General features: G+C 46.9%; 1 protein-coding gene across 8 annotated transcripts in view; it reads left to right on the forward strand.

The window, feature by feature from the left end:
- Positions 1-20649, forward strand: part of CHD8 (chromodomain helicase DNA binding protein 8) — a 1687145-nt gene that overhangs the window by 808167 nt on the left and 858329 nt on the right. The gene's annotated exons all lie outside the window — the stretch shown is intronic.

Raw genomic sequence — 20649 nt, forward strand, 5'->3', positions numbered from 1 at the left:
GGGTAAATTCTGGTTATGTTCACATTTTTAAATCGCTGGAAAAATACATAATTTTGGTTACGGTACTCATCCATTTTACCCATTTGAAAATGTTATATTTTTGTAAACTTATTTATCAATGTTTACAAAAATGTTTGCTTTTGATCCTGCTTGTAGAACATGCATGTTTTTTAAGCACTTATGCACCTGGACCTTTGGTCGACAAGTGCCGAAAGAGTACTTGTTCTTGCATTGTTTTAACATATTTTTGTATAAAATGTTCAAGTTGTATGAAAAATTAATTGGAGCAGTTCTACAAGGATGTAAAAAAAAAACAGAACTGTTCATTAGAATTTCAGGGATCACAATTTCCCCAAATTGTTAAGATGGGTTTTTAGAACCAGACCCGTGTTGGGTAAGAATTGGTGCAGTCCAACTGGTGTGGGCCTACACAAGACTCCTCTCTTGGTATTAGGTAACCCACCTTTTAATGTAGGCCTGTACTACACAAGTTGGTAGTTTGACTGAGCAGCTAGGCTTATCTTAAGAGGGGTAATGTGAGTTGTAGATCTGTACAATGAAATCAGTAAATACAGGTATCCAAGTAAACACTTAGTTATAGTATAAATATTTATTTATACACATTTAAATTATTCTTTAAAAAGCAGTAACTAGCAGTAAAATTAATCTCAAGTTAGGCTTCAATTCAAAAAGTGAACAATAAAGCAGGTGAGTAATTAATTCATATGTTACACATTTTCCAGAACCCAGAGGAGATGGTTGAGGTCAGTAGAACACTTATTTTCTATCACCTTAGCCGTATTGAGTTATTAAAGGAGGGGAAGTTTATGGTTGGATCAGAACAGACTGGTATTCTATAACAGTTAGATATTCCTAAAGGAATGCAGGGAGTCTTTTTTCCCAGTTACAACCTGTAAGGGAACAAGCACTGCCAAAGCCAGTAGGCTCAGGAGGAGTCCTTTAAGGGGCCAGGACAGCCAAAGTCAATGGACAAAGTCAAAGTTTTGATGTTTTTCTTAGAAAAATGTCAGTGTTCAAAAGGAAATCACAGCAACTTAAGAGGAGTCACCTTCAAGAAGCACAAGTTGAAAGGCCAGCACAAGCGAGTTGAGATCAACTCTGAGTAGGGTTAGATAGTACTCCAAAGGTAGGAAGCAATGGCCAAAGGATAATGTACCCCAAGCCTCACAGTACCTTTGAATTGAATATGTTGTTCCAGCTGGATGCCTTCTGGTTGCAGTGCAGCAGACCCGTGTTCCTGGTCCTTGATCGTGGTGATGAAAGGGAGGACGTCTGGTGGGCTCCTGCGGCAGCACTCAATAGGAAGGGACTCTGCAGCAATGGAGTTCTGTCGTTTCAGCGGCTCTTTGTGGTTTTGGCACCTTATTCTCAGCACCAAAGGAGTATGAACAACTCTGGTTAGAAGTTCCTTGATCCCTCGGTCCTGGACTCTGGTGAGGGGACTGTGGACGTGGATTTCCTGCTTTTCTAGGATCCTCTGGATGCCCACCAAGTTTTGTTCGGATTCGCACTTCAGAAGACAATGCACTCTCAGATGGTCGAGGTACCCCGGTTATTTGGATTCTTCGGCCTAGTAAGTCGTGGGTTGCACCAAAATAGTTTGTCTTGAGGCTAGTTGGCCACCCACCAGCCTAAGGCAGGAAGTGGTCCTGCGCAGGTCTTTGCTGTCGATTTCAAAAACGGGGTCAGCACAGCTGCAGGGCTTCACCGGGCATTTTGAAGTCTAGGAGCCGGCTGCTGGCGTCTTCTCTTGTCTTCTGCTTTGGATGTTGTCATCAAGTGGTCGATTCTGCCTCGAGTACCACAAACCTCGCTTTTTATGCAAGTTCCCAAGTATGGGGTCTGGCATGGATTCACATGCTCATGAATATTCCCGGTCATCTGGATGGGAATCCTCTGTAGAAGATAAAATGCTTTCAACTATAAACAGTCACTGAGATCTGGCTCATACTGCCCCTAGTCCATGACTGCCCGCTCCCTAAGCCCCACCTCCGGTTTCGTCTTCAGATTTTTTACTGCACGTTTGTATTGGGAGTCCGTGTTTCGCTCTTCGAGCTATCTGCGTTTTTTGCGCTTTTTTCAGTTGGAAAACTGTTTTGTTCAATCGAGCCCGTGTGCTCCATCGTTTATTCATCTGATTAACGGGGACCCGTTTTTTCAGAATTTTTCATCGCCCCACAAGGGCTTAAATCAGTGTTTTCTTCATGGAAGTTTCCAGAAGTATTTCAGGCCCACACCGCACTGGATCTTGACGGAGAATAACGGAGCCTCCCTCTTCTAGCTCTGCACCAGCTGCGGATTGCGAAATGTTTTCACGGACGACAAACATTCCCAGTGCCTGTATTTACACCCGACTTACAAGGAAGAAGATTGTGAGATCTGCCGTGGCTTCTCCAAGCGCACGATGAAGGACACGTTCATAGTCTCCATCAGCCTCAATCTCCAGCCATCGCTCCAGCTCTTCAGCTACCCCGGCGAAGTTGCGTGAGAAACCGGAGAATGCCAAGCAGGACAATATGTCCATCTTGCCATCTAAGGCCCAGGTGATCTAGGCCAAGACCTCCTCTTCTATTGAGATGGTTGCTGCCGCCTTCTCGAAGGTGAAAGGAGCTGACCCGGTCCAGGGTACCCTGCTGGCGGCCAGGGTGGTGCTCCCTCCCAGGGAGGCTTTGGTCAGGCTCAGGAGAAGTGGATGCCGGACCACAGCCCGAGACCGACCCCTTAGAACCCAAACAGGTGGGGGATAGGGGTGGAAGAACTACAGGGCGGCGATGACGACAATGACTGGGTAGGGGCCACAACACAGGTGCAGAACCCAGCGACCCTGTCCCCCAGACACCAGCCAGGGATCTGTTGCAGGATATTCCCTCGATCCTCCAAACACTGGTGTCGGAGATACAGAAGAGGATGCCGATGGCACCACCAGCGACGACCGACGGGCTCCAACCGTCACGGCCCCTGGTCCCCTAGGGACACGGGGACGGACACAGCTATGACTGGCAGAGACGACAGTGGACTCTTTCCGCCACCAAGGGCTTCTCCGCCCAAAAAGTGGGATCCTTCTACTACATGATCGCCTGTGCGTCAGCTTTTTCAGCTCACCCCGCAAGAAAGAAAAATGGAAGGCTTCGTGAACCAATGCCGGGAGGCGAAGAGGAATACCATTCTGTTGCTACCACTCCTCGACGACGTCTGGGAAGTAGGGCTGGCACTTCTGAAGAATCCCTCCTCGGCCCCAGCAAAGAGGGACCAGCTAGAGAAGTATTGAGTGCCGGAGTCTGCACCCAAATATGTGCGGTCGCACCCATCGCCGGACTTGGTGCTCTCTGCTGTGGCAAGGAAGAAGTCGTCCAACCCGCTGTCGTAGTCAACCTCTGTTCCCCCGGACGGTGAGGGAAAGAAATTGGATGCTGTGGGACCGAAGATCATTTACTCGGCAACGAAGGTGAAAGCGGCCAATGCCTTGGCGTTCCTGGCCATGTATGACCGCGCTATGGTACAAGGTGGCGTCGGACTACGCCGTCACCGTAGCCCTGGACAATGCGTACAGAGTTCTGCCAGATGGGAAACCGGGTTTGCCACAGTCGTCGAGGCTGACTGAAGGCCATCAATTTCAGGCAAGAGGTCCAGATGAGGGGCCTGGACATGCCATTGGAGGACACACTTTTCAGCAAGGTAGTCGACGAATCACTTCAGGCCATCAAAGCCGACCGAGATAGCCCGTGCCCTGGACATGATGCAGCAGCACCGACAGTCCTTTCGTCCCTCAGGAGGAAAGTCTGGGAGGTCTTAGAGTTTCGGCAGTGGATCTTCCTAATACAGCCAACCCTGCCATTACATGACCCAGGAAGCCTACAGGGGCCGTTCCAAGGCTTTTGGTGGTGGCCGCCGCGATCGTCAAGGATCTCAAGGCGGCGCTCCGGCCTCCAAGCAGGACTGAACCGGCCGTAACGTCGGGCCCCGACCCCTGTGAAAAGCCGGCGGACAAACTTAGTCAGCGTGTGGAAAAACATCTCCACCAATCGATGGGTACTGGACACGCTTGCCCACGGACACACTTCAGAGTTTTAATGAAAGTGTCCGCGAATACCACTGGTGGCCCGGCAGGAACAACACATCCCTCAGCTGCTGCTAAAGCCTTGGGCCATGTTAAGAAAGGGGGATGATAGAGCTGGTTCTGAAGCGACTCCAGAGTTTATGCAAGATATTTTCTGGCAAGAAAGAAGACCGTGGGATGGAGGCCCCATCTCAACCTATGACGACTCAAGAAGTTCATAAAGTCTCAATAATTCAGGATGGTCCCGTTCCAACACGTGCTTGGCCATCTGGGGGAAGGAGACTTTGTCTTTGTTGGATCTGGAGGAAACGTACTTCCACATCCCCATTCACACAAAACATTGCAAGTTCTCTAGCATGGAGTCTGGCATGGATTCACATGCTCATGAATCGTGGGTAAAAGAAAAAATCTGTTTAATTTCTGAACTGTCTTTCTCCTAACAACCAATCACTGACAACAAATCCTACTGCCCCCAGCCAATGACTGCCCTCTACCTAAGCCCCTCCATCTTCAGATTTTTACCGCACGTTCAAGTGTTGGGAGTCCTCGTGCTATAGCTCTCGAGCTTTTAATGCGTTTTGCGATTTTTCGAAGAGTTTTGCTCTTATTTTTTCGGTCAATCGAGCCTCAAGCTCCACCGATCTGTTTAACGGGGACCCGTTTTCGAATTCTTCAGCGCCCCTCAAGGACGGATTTCCGTCGAGTTTCTTCTTGGAGGATTCCAGAAGCTTCTTCTAGGCTTACAACGCGTGTCATGGTGGAGGAGGACGACGACTTGGCAACTCTCTTCAAGGTTTGCCCTGGCTGCAACCTACGGAACTTCTATTCGGATGGACATTCCCTGTGCCTCTACTGCCTGCATTCCGACCAGATGCATGTGGAGGACAACTGCGCGGCTTGTTGGGAGATGGTGCCATACACGCGGGCCGACCGACACAAGCGCCTCAGCGAGTGGCTTCAGGCCAAGGCCCCTGCTCTGGTTGAGTCCCGGCAGCATGCCACCCCTGCCCAGAAGAAAGCTGAGAGGTCTTCTAAGACCTTTGAGGACATCCCTCCAGCGGGGGCCCAACATAAGGCTAAGCACTGCAAATCCACTGCCTCCGGGAGCGCCGTTGCGACGGGCTCCTCGGCAGCCAGGGCGAGTTCAGCATCTCCACCACCTTCAACCACAACCCAACGCTCAAGTTCTTCAAAGAGGAAGCCGGACCATCCGGGTAATCTTTTGGAGAAGGTACTACCCGATGGAGAAGGCCAAGGAGGAGCAGGGCCCCGATCCTCCCCCTAAGGTGAAGGATGCAGAGTCGGCCATGACCGCGAAGGCCCACACTTCTATCGAAGTAGTAGCAGCGTCCCTCGCATAGGCCGCTGGGGCGGATTCGCAGGGCACGACTCAGTGGTTTATGTGGCGGCCAAGAAGTAGTCTTCGTGCTCATCCTTGTCGGCCTCCAACCCCTCCCCCCAGTGTCTCACCCCTGGACAGTGAGGGGAAGAAGTTGGATGCCATGTGGCAGAGAGGGTCACGTCGGCGGCGACGACCATGAAGGCCACTAACGCCCAGCCATCGTGGCGCGTTACGTAAGGGAGCTTTGGTTCAAGATGGCCCCCCTCCTGGACTTACTTCCCGACGACAAGTGGGCTGAAGTGTTGGAGATTCTACAGGAAGGCGGGGTGGCTTCGGACCACGACATTACAGTGGCTACGCACATTGCCGATATGGGATTCCGCCAAATGGGCAACAGCGTTTGCCTTCGTCGGCGAGGCTGGCTGAGGGCCACTAATTTCCGCCAGGATGTTCAGTCGAGGGTGTTGGACATGCCCTTCGACAGGGACAATTTGTTTGGAAAGACAGTGGACGAGTCTCTCCGGGCTATCAAAGCGGACACTGAGACGGCTCGTGCCTTGGGCACGCTTCAACAGCTGTCCTTTCAGACTTCTGGAGGGAAATCCCAAAGTTCCTCTAAAGGATTCGGAGGAGGTGCCTCATCCTACCGTCGGCCTCCTGCTCCTAGGCCCAGGAGACCTACAGAGGCCGCTCCAAGTCTGTAGGTGGACGTCGTCGCCAAGGCTGCGCTTCAAAGTCGAAACAAGATTGTGCTGGCCGTGGAGTCGGGGGGGCCCCCCACCCGTGCAACCCCGGTGTGAGGCTGGCTGGCCAACTTCATCAGCATGTGGAAGACCATCTCCACCAACTGTTTGGTGCTGGATGCTCTCTCCCATGGACACACTTGAGTTCCAACGGAAGTGTGAACGGCTACCACCAGTGGCAATAACTTAATATTATATACCCTTAAACTTCAATACAAAACTGGAAGCTTTTGAGACAATTTGAGCTCCCCTGAAATAGGAGCAAAATGGCAGTTCAGTTACTTGGCAGTGAGCAAAAAGGACAAAAGTAGGTAGAATAGATCACACATACTTTCTAAGCAGTGCAAATAGTTTCAGTTCACCAGAGGAGTTCCATTCAAGTGAATAGGCCAGACCAAAGTCAATGGGCTAGTGTTCAGGTTGTTCTGGGTAGGAAAGGGCAGTTCTGGTATCAAACGGTAAAGTCATTGCAAAAGTTCTCTGTAGCAGTTTAGACGAAAAAGCATCATTTGTCGGGTCACAAGCTGATTAGGCCTGCAAGTTGGAAATGTTTCACGAACTTTCACCACAAGAGTGGCGTTCTCTCAATCGGGTTGGCACAGTACCTTAGTATGAAGAAACAAATGTTGCTGAAGTCGTGGTTCCTGGCAGGTCCTGCAGATCTCGCTGTTCCTGAGCCTCAGTCCTGGGGACAAGAGGGAGGACGTTGGACTCATGCACTGGATTGTTGAAGAAAGCAAACAGGGTGGAGTCACTTCAGTTCCAGTAGCTGTAGATTCAAGAAGACAAATTGGTGTCCCTCTACCTGGTTAATCCTAACCAGCCTTGAGAATGGTATCCAGCTGTCTTAGGAGTTGATTTGTTCCACCAACTCAAAGGAAGAAGCCGTCCTTGAAGGAGTTGCTCTGTCGAATGGAGTTTGGCAATTCGGGTCTGCAGCAGGGTTTCACTGGGCAAACCAACGGTCCAGGAGTTGCAGCAGTCGTCCTCTTCCAGTTCGTCTTTGGTTCTTTCGTTCCAGTGGTCGACTCTGCTTTCCAGTCAAAGAGACTTGCCTTTTAAACAGTTTTCTCCCTTTCATTCTAGCCTACCTGTCACTCCCCGAACAGGGTGGCTGTCCTTGCCTGACAGTCAGCCAGCCAATCAGGCCAGAGTGCATTTGGGTCTCCTAGGAGACTAAGCACAGGGAGTTTCGGGCACCTCCCTCACTTCATGCCCACCCCAGACACTCAGATGCCTAGGGCGGACTTCAGTCCTGAAGCCTGCCAAAGGCACACTTACAAAGGGACCAAACCTGGTTTGGCGTGCAGAGACAAACACTAGAAGGACCTTTCCAAAAAGAAATGGCGAAAAAAGAAGACCGGGACCCGTTTAAACAAAGGGGCTTAAGGCGCCATCTTGAAAAACATGGCTCCCCTGATTTTTAGCTACCAGTGTTCGTGTTCGGGACAAATCATGGTACTTAGTTGTAAAACCACTGCCAGCAGCCTTTTAAATAGGAAAGGGTAGCATTTGACGTCTATATGAGTGTTTAGACACACGGGATACTATGTAACCCCTCCAGCACTCCATCGTAAGATGATTTGTGCTGAGTCTATGAATTTGGAAAGACTAGTAAAGTCAATTTCACTTTGCATTCGCTGAGAAACAGTTTATCCGAGAGAAGGTATTTAAACCTTTGGGAAGTCTAAAAAGACATCCCTGTATCACTGCACTGAAGGTGCTGTGCAACACACATGAAAAGAAGATACCTAATGGAGTTATCTAAAACCCCATAATCAAAGAACACAAATGTAAAACACGCATCAAAATACATGAGAGCGGGGGGAAAAAAGGCTTGCACTCTTTCCAGGTAAAAAAGTCTTCAAAATCCTGCAAAGTTGCTGGGGGTCTCTTAGTTGAAGGGAATTCGCACTTTCATGAGAATTCTCCCTAACACTACAGTCCCAAGAAACACAAACACTATGTATTGTAAAAATAAAGGGTTTATTTAAATACAAGTAGACCAAGCTAAATCTTGGGTAAATAATTACTATCGCATGTCATATAAACACATTATAAAAAAACATAACACTATGCTTTAAAGTTCACAGACCAAAGCAAAGAACCTTATTCAGAATACCTAACAGTAATTATAGGGAAGTCAAACCTTATTGTATGTCTTCATTATAGGCAACCCCTATTCTTGGGGAGTATATTTTATTTGTATCGTGCCCATACACAAGTGAGTACAACCATAAGTTAGTTTCAGATTACTTTACAGTAATTCAAGCATAGTACCCCCTGTCAGTTATGCAGTGACACTCAACCAGGAAATCACATAGTAAACCAACTTGCATATATACTTTTCTGAATAGTGGAGCATAGATTCAAGGAACAGTATATAGTGCCACTAATTTTGTGATTAAAAAAAAATATATTAGGTGAGTAAGACCTTTCTGGTGTAATCTACAATTACAGTTGCTTTTCAGCTAAGTGGAACAGTGTAAGATAAGTATGCACTCTTTTTAACTTGTTTTAGGATGGCACATGTTAGGCAACATTGTATGTAGTAACCCTTTGGGAGACTACACCAGCCCTGTCCTCTTGGCAACAGGGGAACCAACCTTTGGTATATGCCTATACTACACTAGTTTGTAGAGTGACTGAGCAGCCATGCTTATCTTAACAGGGGTCGATGTGAGCTATAGAGGTGCAACATAGTGATTTACAGTGACAGATATCCAAATAACACTTATATTCAAGGTTTCTTATTACAATACTTATTTATTAATTTAAGTCAGTTTTAAAATAAGCCTTCTTTAGAAAGGGCAATATGCAACAATAAAATGCACTTCAAAAATGCACTCCTTCAGTTTCAGTTAAGTAGATACCCTTTTGGGATGTCGCACACACCCTTCCTACACCCCGAGGTGACTTCAATAGCTAAGACACTGTGGACATTGATAAATCATTTTAACACTTAATGCAAGTGTTAGGCAAGATGGTGTGCAGTACCCCTTGGGAGACTACAGCAACCTTGTCCTCCTGGCAATAGGAACCCAACCTTTGGTATAAGTCTGTACTACACAGGTTGGTAGTGTGCCTGAGCAGCCAGGCACATCTCAAGAGGGGTCAATGTGAGCAGTAGGCTTGGAACGCAGTGTTTCACAGTGACAGTTATTCAAATAAACACACTCTAGGTTTCTTCATTAAACAATTATTAATTTAAGTCAGTTGAATACGCCTTCTTCAGAGGGGAGCAATATTTAAGTAACACACACATACACTCCAAAATACACACTCATAGTTTCTCTAAATCAGCAAGTACCCATTTGGGATGGCACACAGATGGTTCCTACACCCTGAGGTGACTTAAATAACTAGGACATTATGGGCATTAATATATCAATGATACATTTAGAGTAATACTGAGTTGGTGTCAAAGAAAAGGGTTTGGGGATAAAACGCAGGTTAAACAAATATTCTAAAGCAAGCAAGTACTTTTTAACCATCCAATGCAAGTAAATTAACCCTTTCCTTGGGGAAATGTCAAACACAAAGTCCGAGGCAAGAGGAGTCTGTCAGGGAGACGGGCCAGCCAATGTTGATTGAGCAGAGGTCTAGGTGAACTGAAACAGGTAAGTTAGTCTTGCACAATGTTTTAGAAGTCTTTGTAGAAATAAAGAATCACTGTAGTGCCACAAGCTGGGAGGCTTGCAAGGGGCAAAGCTGCAAACAACTGTGCAAAAGCAACTGAGAACAAACCAAGGCTGCACAACAAGGGGTAAGTCCCCTTAGTTTTACAGTACCTTTGGTTAGAAGAAATGCTTGCAGCTGGCTTCTGTTCCTGTGTAGGTCTGCAGATCCAGTTGTTCACGGGCCTCGGTTGTGGGGACAAGTGGGAGGACAGCTGGGGACTCCTGAACTACAACTTGAAGGTCATCGGCAACAATGGGCAAACTTCAATTCAGCTGCACTTCGTAGTTTCAGCTCTGTGTGTTTCTAGCAAATATCAACACAGCAGTTCTCGGATACCACTTTGGACTTTCCTCGCATCTGGGGTCCAGCACTCTGTTGAGGTGGCTCAGGCTTGGTCAGACCTGCTTCCTGGGAGTCCGGAGGATCTTCCTGGAGCTTTGGTCTGACTTAGACACTCACTCAGGTGTTCCTCTCCCTGGCACTTCGGCTTCTGCAGCAGCAATGGAAGTACAGCCAGCTCCAAGAGTATTTCCAGATGAGCTCGTCTTGGGGTCCATTTGGTCCCACCAACCCAAGGGGCGAAGTCGTCCTTTGCAGGTCTTTTCTAGCCGAGGCAAATTCAGAACCAGCACAGCAGCAGGGCTTCACCAGGCAAACCAATGGTCCAGGAGTTGCAGCACGCGTCTCTTCCAAGTTCTTCTTTTCCTACGTCCAATGATCAACTCTGCCTTCCAAGCCAAAAAGCCTTGTCTTTTATGCAGGTTTATGACACTTATTCGCTGCCTAGCTGTCAATCACCCTTGGTTGCATTCCTGTAACCAAGGAGACTAAGCACAGGGAGTTTCATGTACCTCCCTCACTTCCCGCCCCTGCCAGACACGCTGGAGCCAGAGGCAGACTTCACTCCCGAATCCCTCCAAAGACAAGACAAAACAAAGAGACCAAACCTTGTTTGGCGCGCAGAGTAAATCTCAAAAAGGACCTTTCCAACAAGAAATGGCGAAAACAGACAGAGCCATTTTGACAAAATGGGCACCCATGGGTGTCTTACTGCAGCTGCAATTGCAGCCCGCGGTAAAAACACACAATGGTAGTAAAAAGTAAACCACTGCCATCAGCCAATAATTGTAGAAATGGTAACATAAAAATGTTATGAGAAACTAGACGAAGGGAATACTAAGTAACCCCCCCCAGCACCCTATTGTAAGATAGTGTGTGCTGTGTCTAGAAAGTCAATTTCACTTCACTGCTCTTGGAAACAGTAGTTTCACCAAGAGAAGGTATTTAAACCTTTGGGAAATCTAAGACTTCCCTGTGTCACTGCACTGATGGTGCTCTGTCACAATATAAAGATGATGCAGATGGAGTTTGTCAGAATCCAAAGTCAAAAGAAACAGAGTCCAAATCTCAGAAAATATTCAATAGAGAGTGGGGAAAAAGGTCTTACTTTCTCCAGGTTAGAAATTAAAAGTCCTAAAGTCCAGCAAAAAAGCTGGGGGTCTGTAAGGTTGAAGGGAATTAGCTAATTTCTGAGAATTGTCCCTAACGGCAATACTGGAGTTAAGGAAAAAGGAAATGGTTAGGGAAGGAAACTAAGGTCAACAAGTTCTCTGAACAGATAATTAGTTTACGCCCCCCCGAACCCCTCCCCCTGCATGAAATGTAGGTTAACCCTTTCCCAGCTATACAAGTAACCTAGGTATGACTTTTTGGAGGGACAGATCAACACAAAGTCAGAGGGTAAGAAGAGTCTGCAGGGAGCCAGTACAGCCAATGTCAATTGAACAAAGTCCAGGGAAGCTGAGGCACTTCTTGAAGATAGCCCAAAAGTCTTGCACAATGTTATATAGAGTTTGCAGAAAAGAATCAGTTAAGCCACAAGCTCGGAGGCTTGTGAATAGCAAAGATGCAAGCAACTCTGCCAAAGGCAGCCAATTCAAGTCTCCATTGAGAGCAGGCAAGCTACACACAAGAGGTAAGTACCCCAGTTGGACAGTACCTTAAGTCGAAGAAAAGGCTTCTGTTCCTGGGCCTCAGTTATGGGGACAAGAGGGAGGATGTCTGGGGACTCCTGCACTGCAGTTTGAAGGTCGACTGCAGCAATGGGCTTACTCCAGATCAGCAGCACTTTGCAGTTTCATCTATCGGTCAATACCACCACCGCGATTCTTGGACACCTTGTGGGCTCCCCTTGCTTCTGTGGTCCAGCACTCTGTTGAGGTGGCTCAGGCATGGGTCCTGCTTCAAGGGAGTCTTTGGTATCATCCTGGAGCTTGGGTCCCGCTTAAAGGCACTCTCATTCCTGATGTTCCTGTCCCATGGCACTCGGTTCCAGCAGCAGCAAAGAAGTACAGCCAGCAGGGATGGGTGTTCCAGTCAAGTTTGTCTTGGGGTCATTTGGTCCCACCAACCCAAGGGAAGAAGTAGTCCGTTCTGGCCTTCACTAGTTGATTTGAAATTTTGAGCTTCAGCACTGCAGCAGGGCTTCACTGGGCAAACCAACGGTCCAGGAGGGTGCAGCAAGCTTCTCTTCCAGTTTCTTCTTCGGTGGATTTGTCCAGTGCTCGACTCTGGCTTCCTTGCAAAAGACCTCTCCTTTCATGCAGGTTTCTCCCATTCACTTGCAGCCTTGCTGTCGCTCAGACAGCAGGGTGGCTGTCTTCCAAGGACAGCCAGCCAACCAATCACCTTTAGGTGCATTCCTGTAACCAAGGAAACTAAGCACAGGGAGTTTCTGGAAATATTTGTTCCGAGCATTCGTGCATGTGGTTTTAAGCAAACTGTGATCGATGGTAAAAACATTTCCTATGCACCTTGCCTTATCTTTCCTCACTTTTACACACATGAAATCACGCAGCGGGCGTGGCCATCTTGTGTTAATCTTATCCGTTGTTGCATCGCCCTAAGTTGAACAGCACTTGCGGCACTAAATCATATCCCCCTGCCCCTGAAGCTGACATCACTATTCCTAGCGATATTCTCCACATATTTTCATGACGTTAGTGGACAGCATAGCCAAACGGGCCCAGTCTTCACCTACGTCTTAACGTTGTTTGTCGCAGAACCCGGAATATCAACACAAGCATCCTCACAGCACATTGCGTCCCAAATCGGAATAGAAAACACAATTTTTTAAGCAAACACCAATACCGTGCTATTCATAATGTGATTTTTATTTCACAATAAATGCTCAGAGAACATCCGCCTATTTCCATATTCAACCAAATGTTTAATTTTGTTGTGTTGGAACAACAAATCTTTATCATGAGGCACACAGTGTTCCTTTTGGTAGAATAAGCACATTGGGCGCACCTTGAATCTCAAGGCTTCAGTATCAGCTTCTTGCTATTCCACCGTAAAAGATGTCAGGTTGCTCCTTGTCCCTGGCACCGCCAAAGGGCATATCTGTCCGGTGCGATCGTCCGACCTCGGTGTAATTGTGATCCAGCCATTAGGTGGATATGCCACTGCCTGTTGCAGAAACAATCACTAGGTATCTGGAAATGATGACATCGCAGAAAGGAAGGATGTAGCTGTGTAGAAAACATAACATAAATATATCTCAGTAGCTGTTCTTTATTCACATGTATCTATTTACCCTTTAATTCTGCACCGGGTGAAACCTAATAATGAACACAAACCAGAAACAATGGAAACACAGAAAACATCGTGGAAGGTTGGAGTCTACGATGTGCTTGAAAGGTTAGTACTGTGCAATAGGTTTAGCTCGCAATGGGATGCAGAAGCTGACGGAAGAAATTCGAACACATAGGTGACCTTATAATGGAATATTAGCAACAAACTTGCCGTTGGTGCAACCCAGATGTGGACTTTATGCATTTCAGTGCTGGACTGCCCATGTGCCCGGGACAAAGACATATACATACAGGTTGTGTTTGCGTGTCGTCACAATATGCCCCAACCAACAACCCATTACAATGTAAGCCAGCAATACCGGTCAGAAAATGAAACCTTAACTAGTTTGTCTATAAACTAGTCTACAGTAAAACTTACATTATCTTTGGTATTTCCATTCTCTTGGCGTAATGCAGAGTGTCCACTCAGATCAACGGTTTTCATGAAATAAAATTACATGTTCCTTTGTCCAGTTTTAAAAATGTGAACCTTATCATTTTTGCGAGTATTACACACCTCCCGTCCTTCAATCCATAGCGAATCCTCTTTCTTCCCAGGACGAACAACAATTGAACCTTCTTAGGAGCGCGTGTTACGCACAATCCCGTGCAGTTCCCTTAGGGAGCACTACAGAAGATTAGGACTACAGGTGAGAGCAATAAATCCCCTTTATCCGTCTGTACCACAAAGGTTTAGTTGGTAGCTTTGGCTGAGCAGTCAGACTTATCTCAAGAGGGAGATGAGCAGTATTCCGGATTTACACATTAGGCACACTAGACTATGGAACAAGGAAACACTGACCAAAGCTTTGTAGTTAAAAAATAAATGTATATTTATTTTATACACTTCTAATCAAACACATGTATCACACGTATCAAGCAAGTTAAATCAAGTCAAGGAAAAATACACTCCTAGCAAAACGGCACAGTGAAAACTACACAAAAGGGATCCTCTAACAATTCCTCACAAGGGAGGGAAAGCACAAGTTATTCAGAAATAGGTCCTTACACACCCTAGCAACACTTCCCATTAGTTGTGAACCAGTTCAACAAGACCGTGCATCAATATAAGCAATACTTAAAATGAAAACTGAGCAAAATGGCATTTCACAATGATTATGCAGTGGGAAGAAAGAGTAGTTATAAGAAAGGGGTGCGCCACACAGTTGGAATGGAGAATCAATCTCGAGAAAGCAGATCTAACAAATGAATCAATAGGCCTGTGCCAAAGCCAGTGGTACAGAGCAAGGGCCCAGGAGCAAAATTTTCTCGTAGCTGCAGTCAAGTCTTTGGTTTATGATATTTGAAATGGTGGTTGCAAAGGTTGAAAAGACAATGTTAAGAGAGGGGGGCGGCCAACCCAACAGGTAGGTAAAGGATTTAAAACACCTTTAGCACTACCGCGAAGAAAGGGCAGCCTGGCGGAACAATGTACCTTTTAAAGTGAAGTGGCCCCTGCGGTGGCAGTTGTTCCTGGTTGTTTTTGCAGTTCGAGGGGTCCAGCAGAGGAAGAGGGGCTCTCGTCGTGGAGGAAGGTTCGAGGTACTGCACTACCCAGGGATGAAACCAGCCGTGGTGCTGCCAAACGAAGTTCAAAAGGTACGCTCCTTTTAATCGCGGTCCGGGTCGATCGCTGCCTGGCTATCCGGTCTCCAAGTGCAGGGCACTGGCAATTCGACCACAGCAGGTTCAGGAAGGCGATTGGCAAACTGGTTTCCCCCACCAGCTCAACGGAAGAAGGCTCTTTCAGATGAAGATCTCCTCTCGTCGTGTGGTGAGAAGCTGCAGCAGGACTTCACACCAGTGGTTCAGTCGTTGCAGATGTCTGTCTTCTCTCCTCTTCGGCTTTTCAGGACCCTGCTTTTATGCAAAAAGAGCCCCATTCATACAGCCTAGCTGTCACTCACAAAGTGGAGTGTTCATCTTGGCGGCAGACCCTCCAGCCTATCAGGATAGAGTGCGACATGGGTTGCGGAGGCAACCCTCTCCAGGGGTCCTACTCCCCCTCCCACACAATGGACCCACCCCAGACTCACTGGCGCCGGAAGGAGGGCTTCTGGGCAGAAGCCCGCCAAGCGGACGAACAAATTATCCCCGACCTGGGTTAGGATTGTAGAGAAAGACACGAGAAAGAAGTTGTATTAAAGTTCTGGCAAATAAAACCCACCGAAGCAAAGTTAATATTAAAATGCATCGGCGGTATGTTAGATGCTGTCAGAAAAAGAGGTAGCCTAGAACAATGGGAAAATCCCATAGAGAAATATTGACTAGTAAAGTCAATGGGAACTTTACATGCCCTGGGAGACAGTAGTCCGTCCTAGGGTATGGAGTCTGTTTGGGGGTCACTACAACACCCCTGTCACTGCACTGAGGGTACTGTGTAACACAAGTGAATAAAGATGGTTCCTATGGGGGAGAGAAAATCCCATAGGCATTAAACACAAAAATAGCCCAGAACACACATAGCAAAAATGCCTAAGAGTGGGAAAAAGAGTCTCAATCTTAGCAGGTAAAAATAAACAAACCCTTCAAATCCAGCAAAGCTGCTGGGGACTCCATAGGTAAGAGAAAATAGCCATAAAGTGAGAATTATCCCCAACAGCGCGTATGCTAAGTTTCCATTTGGTGAAGGAAAGCCACAAATCAAAAACATACTGTTAAGGAAGTGTCCTTATGAACTGCTCACAAGCAACATCAAACGCAGTGACCTTCACTCCATGGGAGCGATTAGCCTGGCTGTCCAACGTGGTATTCAAAATGTTAAAAAATAAACAAATTGTTAGTGCAGCATTGGTGGATGCCAGCAACCGTGACTACTTTTCTACTCATCTATATTGATAGTGATTTAGTTATTTTAGGGCAACTGTTCCAGTTAGAGTCCTCCCCATTGTCACGTATGCGTGCGCCCTGTTGTAGCTGAGGAATGTGCTCTGCGGCCAACGTGAGAAACTGACAAGTCATAAATCGAAGTGCCCTTCCATCTCCACTGAACTTCCTGTGCACTAACAAATGTTGGAGGAGAGGCAGTATATCCCGCCCCCCTGCACCATTCTCGTACTGGCCCAATGACGTATAAGCTAAGGTGGGTGACATCTCCACCCCTCCTGTACCTATTTGCATCACCCATGTTTCATATAAGTGTATTAACGCTGTGCTAATGTGTATACTTGAACTCCATTTTGTGTCCTTCCAAATGCCATCTTTTTCTAGGCCCTCTGCCCCTCTGGCGAAATGTTCACTCTCCCAGCGCTGCGCACAGCCAGCCCCCACCACCTGTGTCCTGTCAGCTTTGCGCATCTCCTATTCTCACGGAAATGCAGCTATTCGTTTTTGCAAGTATGAGTATCGAGCCCTGACAAAATGTGCTCATCCAAGAATGAGACCAAGGCCTGCTCCAACATTAACATTGGTGCCCCATCTACCTCTGCTGACCGACTCATGCCATCTCCACCACCTCTCTGCCAGGCCTCGGTCCCTTTAACCAATGCCCCCTATTCCCTTTTTACGCATCTGGTCACCAGACTCTACCCCCGCACCACCTCCAATTCACCTACCATACACCTAATCTAGAGTGGTCATATATTTTGGTAACACGAACACCTATCCCCACTGTGTTTGAAATCGTAAGACTTCAAAGGCCGCAAATCAAAGATCTTCCCTTCTGATGAGGCACCCGAAAGGAACGATCCCCAGCACATAACCCCTTAGAAATATAGGTCCAAATGCACCTATTACACACAAACAGCCCCCTTTCATGCAGTGTTTTGCTTAGTCATTAGTTCTTGCATGCCAAGTTCGTTATTTAGCTTGCGTCTCATTCCCTAGTGGGACGTGTATTTATTCTGTCTATTTGGATATGTGCATGCTAAGGCAACTGCAGACGCTGCAGATGCTTTCATGCAGATATCCATTTGACCCTCCCGTGCCCTGATCAGCGAAGGACCCACAAGAGCTGGCCGAAAGCGGGAAGGGGGAAAATGGCGTTACTGTATGCATCCTCCAACAGGCACTTCTTGCAAAAATAATTGACAAAGAGGATACATTTGAAAAGATAATTTGGACGCTTAATACTTTTAATAGCTTTGAAATTAAAGTTAAATAGTTTTACATTGGTCATGTACAATGTACAAACATTGTGGAGCATACACACTGCTGCTAATCATTTATACCGGGAAGTCAACTGTTCAACGAGGTCTGCTTTTGGTGGACATGTCTCATTTGCAATGTTTTGTGGCAATGTATGTATACTAGGAACAAAATCTGGACCGATTTCATGAGAATGCATGGCCTACATAGTCAAAGTGAGATCTTGCACAAAATCGAATTCCATTTCCTGGTATATTGGTTTGGCAACCCATTTTTGCTTCGTTTTGCAAAGGCCATTGTATAATGAAGCATTCCAAAGTTTCCTGCAGTTCTCGATTGTTCTCTGCCTAGATTCTCGTTATGTGCTAATACGGGCAATAATGTTCGAGATTGCATACCGTCTATGCCGAAATGCAGCCTTTAGTGCCTGTACTTTAGGCACATTGTGGAACATCTCCAAATCTCCGGTGTGACAGAATTCTGAGTCTCTCTTCAGGTCTCTTTAAAGAGTTTTATCAAACACGATCTTCTCAAGAGCTTTATGTGGAGTTGAAGATGGAACCAACCACTTCTTGCGTTCCTGTTCCTCAGATAAAGGTCCATGTGCACATTGGTGAAAATGTTGGTTTTCTGTCCATGAGTGAACGTTGGAAAGTGGTGCATCATTGAGCGCCATTTTTCAAGTAGAATTTCCATAGACCCATCAAGTTTTGGAGCTCCACCAAAGATGGTTGCTGAAAGACTGGGACCACTGTAAAATATTTTCAGAGCCCTTTTTTTACCTGCAGCAGTGATTTCTGTTTTTGGATTGATTTGGCAACGTGTCATACATCAAATGGAAACTGCTCGCGCATGGCCTTGGCTATTGAAACACGTCTGTCAGTGGCTGAGGTCTATTTTCATTCCCCTCGATTGAAGGTGTTCAATTGATTTTATGAAACCATGTTTTTCCATGGCCGCTGAGGATTTACATTCAGACACATGCATGACCTCCAAATTCACCATTTATTTTAGGTTCCATGTCCTGAAAGTGGTATGTGCAGTACTTTGCTGAAAATACAGGGCTATCACTGTCCATCGCCAGCTAGCCTGAACCGTTTTCCAGAGAATGTCCTCTCAATTGACATTTGTTAAATTTTCCAGGCTTGACTAATAGCGGGGAATAAAAATGCTCTATTTGTAGTATTGTCTTAGGAAGGAACTGAAGTCCCACAAATTGACAAACAGGGCAACTTAGTAAAAGTTGAGCCACTGAAAAGTAAATCTGCTGAACGCAGTAGATTTCCAGCTGGCACTTTGCCCAGCCTCGGTTGAGCGGATCATGGAGGTGGGCACAGGTGGCTTGGATTTTTAGGTTAGTGCCTTGTAATACATGAGTCATTCACCAATGGCTCCCCGCATATTTTCCCCCCTCACTGGATGGACACAATTCAGCATCAGTATAATCTCTACCAGGCAGCTGTCGAATACAGTGTATTTGTGCTCCTTAATTAGCCAATTGTCCGGAATGAATGTGCTTTGTGACTCAGCTGTGGTGGACAAATCGCCCAAACTAGACATACTGCAGTCTAGATGTTTGGCAAGTTCCTCTGTCAATTGCGTTGAGGCTTCAGTCTGTTAGTTCAGCTTGTGTTATTTGCACACAAATTGGAGAAACCATCAACGTCGATTGTTTATTGGGTGAACCTTTTTTTGCGGGTGTAGATGGTGTCAAGTGGTCAGCGAGGAATTCAAAAGCATCTCCATTATAGTTGGTTTCATCTTCATCTTGTCAAGTTGTTACATTGTAGCAATGGTCCAACAACACTTTGCTGGCTTCGCCGGTCACATTCAATTTATGTTCTGGCCATTTGACCTAAGCATCTCACGTCTGCTTATTGACTGGACCACGCTGCGCCTCAAATAGTAGTTACTCCATGGTGAAATCTGTTTGGCAAGCAGCATCTTTGGTTTTGGTTTCATTTGTTGTCTGTCTTTATACTGCTTTTCCTTTTGGGCCTCTAGGAGATGGGTTGTAAAAATATGTTCAATGTACATCACACATACAGTAGATAACACTTTAAAAAATAAAACATGTTATGAAGAAAACCCCGCCCAAAACACTTCTAAAAAACTAGCCTCACATTCAAGTGTTGGGAGTCCTCGTGCTATAGTTCTCGAGCTTTTACTGCGTTTTGCGATTATTTATTATTTATTTATTTTTTTGTTAATCGAGCCTCAAGCTCCACTGATTAACCTTCCATTTAACGGGGACCTGTTTTCGGATTCTTCGGTGCCTCTCAAGGGCAGAATTTTGTTGATCTTCTTCTTGGAGGATTCCAGAAGCTTCTTCGAGGCCCACACCGCGTGTCATGGCGGAGGAGGAGGAGGAGAAGGAGAAGGAGGAGGAGAAGGAGGAGGAGGAGAAGGAGGAGGAGGAGGAGGAGGAGGAAGAGGAGGAGGACGACGACTCAGCGCCTCTCTTGAAGGTTTGCCCAGGCTACAACCTATGGAACATCTTTTCAGACAATGGACACTCCCTGTGCCTCTACTGCCTGCATTCGGACCAGTCGCATGTGGAGAACGACTGTTGCTTGTCGGGAGATGGTGCTGCGTATGCGGGCCGACCGACGCAAGGGCATCAACGAGTGGCTGCAGTCCAAGGCCCCTGCTCTGGGCGAGTCCCGACAGCATGCCTCCCCGGCTCGGAAGAAGGAAGCTGAGCAGTATTCTAAGACCTTTGAGGGCGCCCCTCCACGGGGGCCCAACATAAGGCTAAGTACTGCGAGTCCACTGCTTCCAGGAGCGCAGTTGCGACTGGCTCCTCAGCGGCCAGTGCGAGTTCAGCAACCCCAGATTCTTCAACCACAAGCCAATGCTCTTCTTCAAAGAAGAGAAAGTCTGACCATCAGGGTAAGCTTTTGGCGAAGACCCAGCCCTGTCTGACGGAGAAGGCCAAAGGGGAGTGGGGCTCTGACCCTCCCCCTAAGGTGAAAGCCACAGACTCGGCCAGGACCACGAAGGCCCAGGTGCATGGGACGCACACTTGCATCGAAGTAGTAGCAGCGTCCCTCGTGAAGGCCGCTGTGGCGGGTTCACAAGGCA

Source organism: Ambystoma mexicanum, chromosome 13, assembly GCF_040938575.1.
Source record: "Ambystoma mexicanum isolate Mex_15411 chromosome 13, UKY_AmexF1_1, whole genome shotgun sequence".
In the NCBI taxonomy this organism is placed as follows: domain Eukaryota; kingdom Metazoa; phylum Chordata; class Amphibia; order Caudata; family Ambystomatidae; genus Ambystoma; species Ambystoma mexicanum.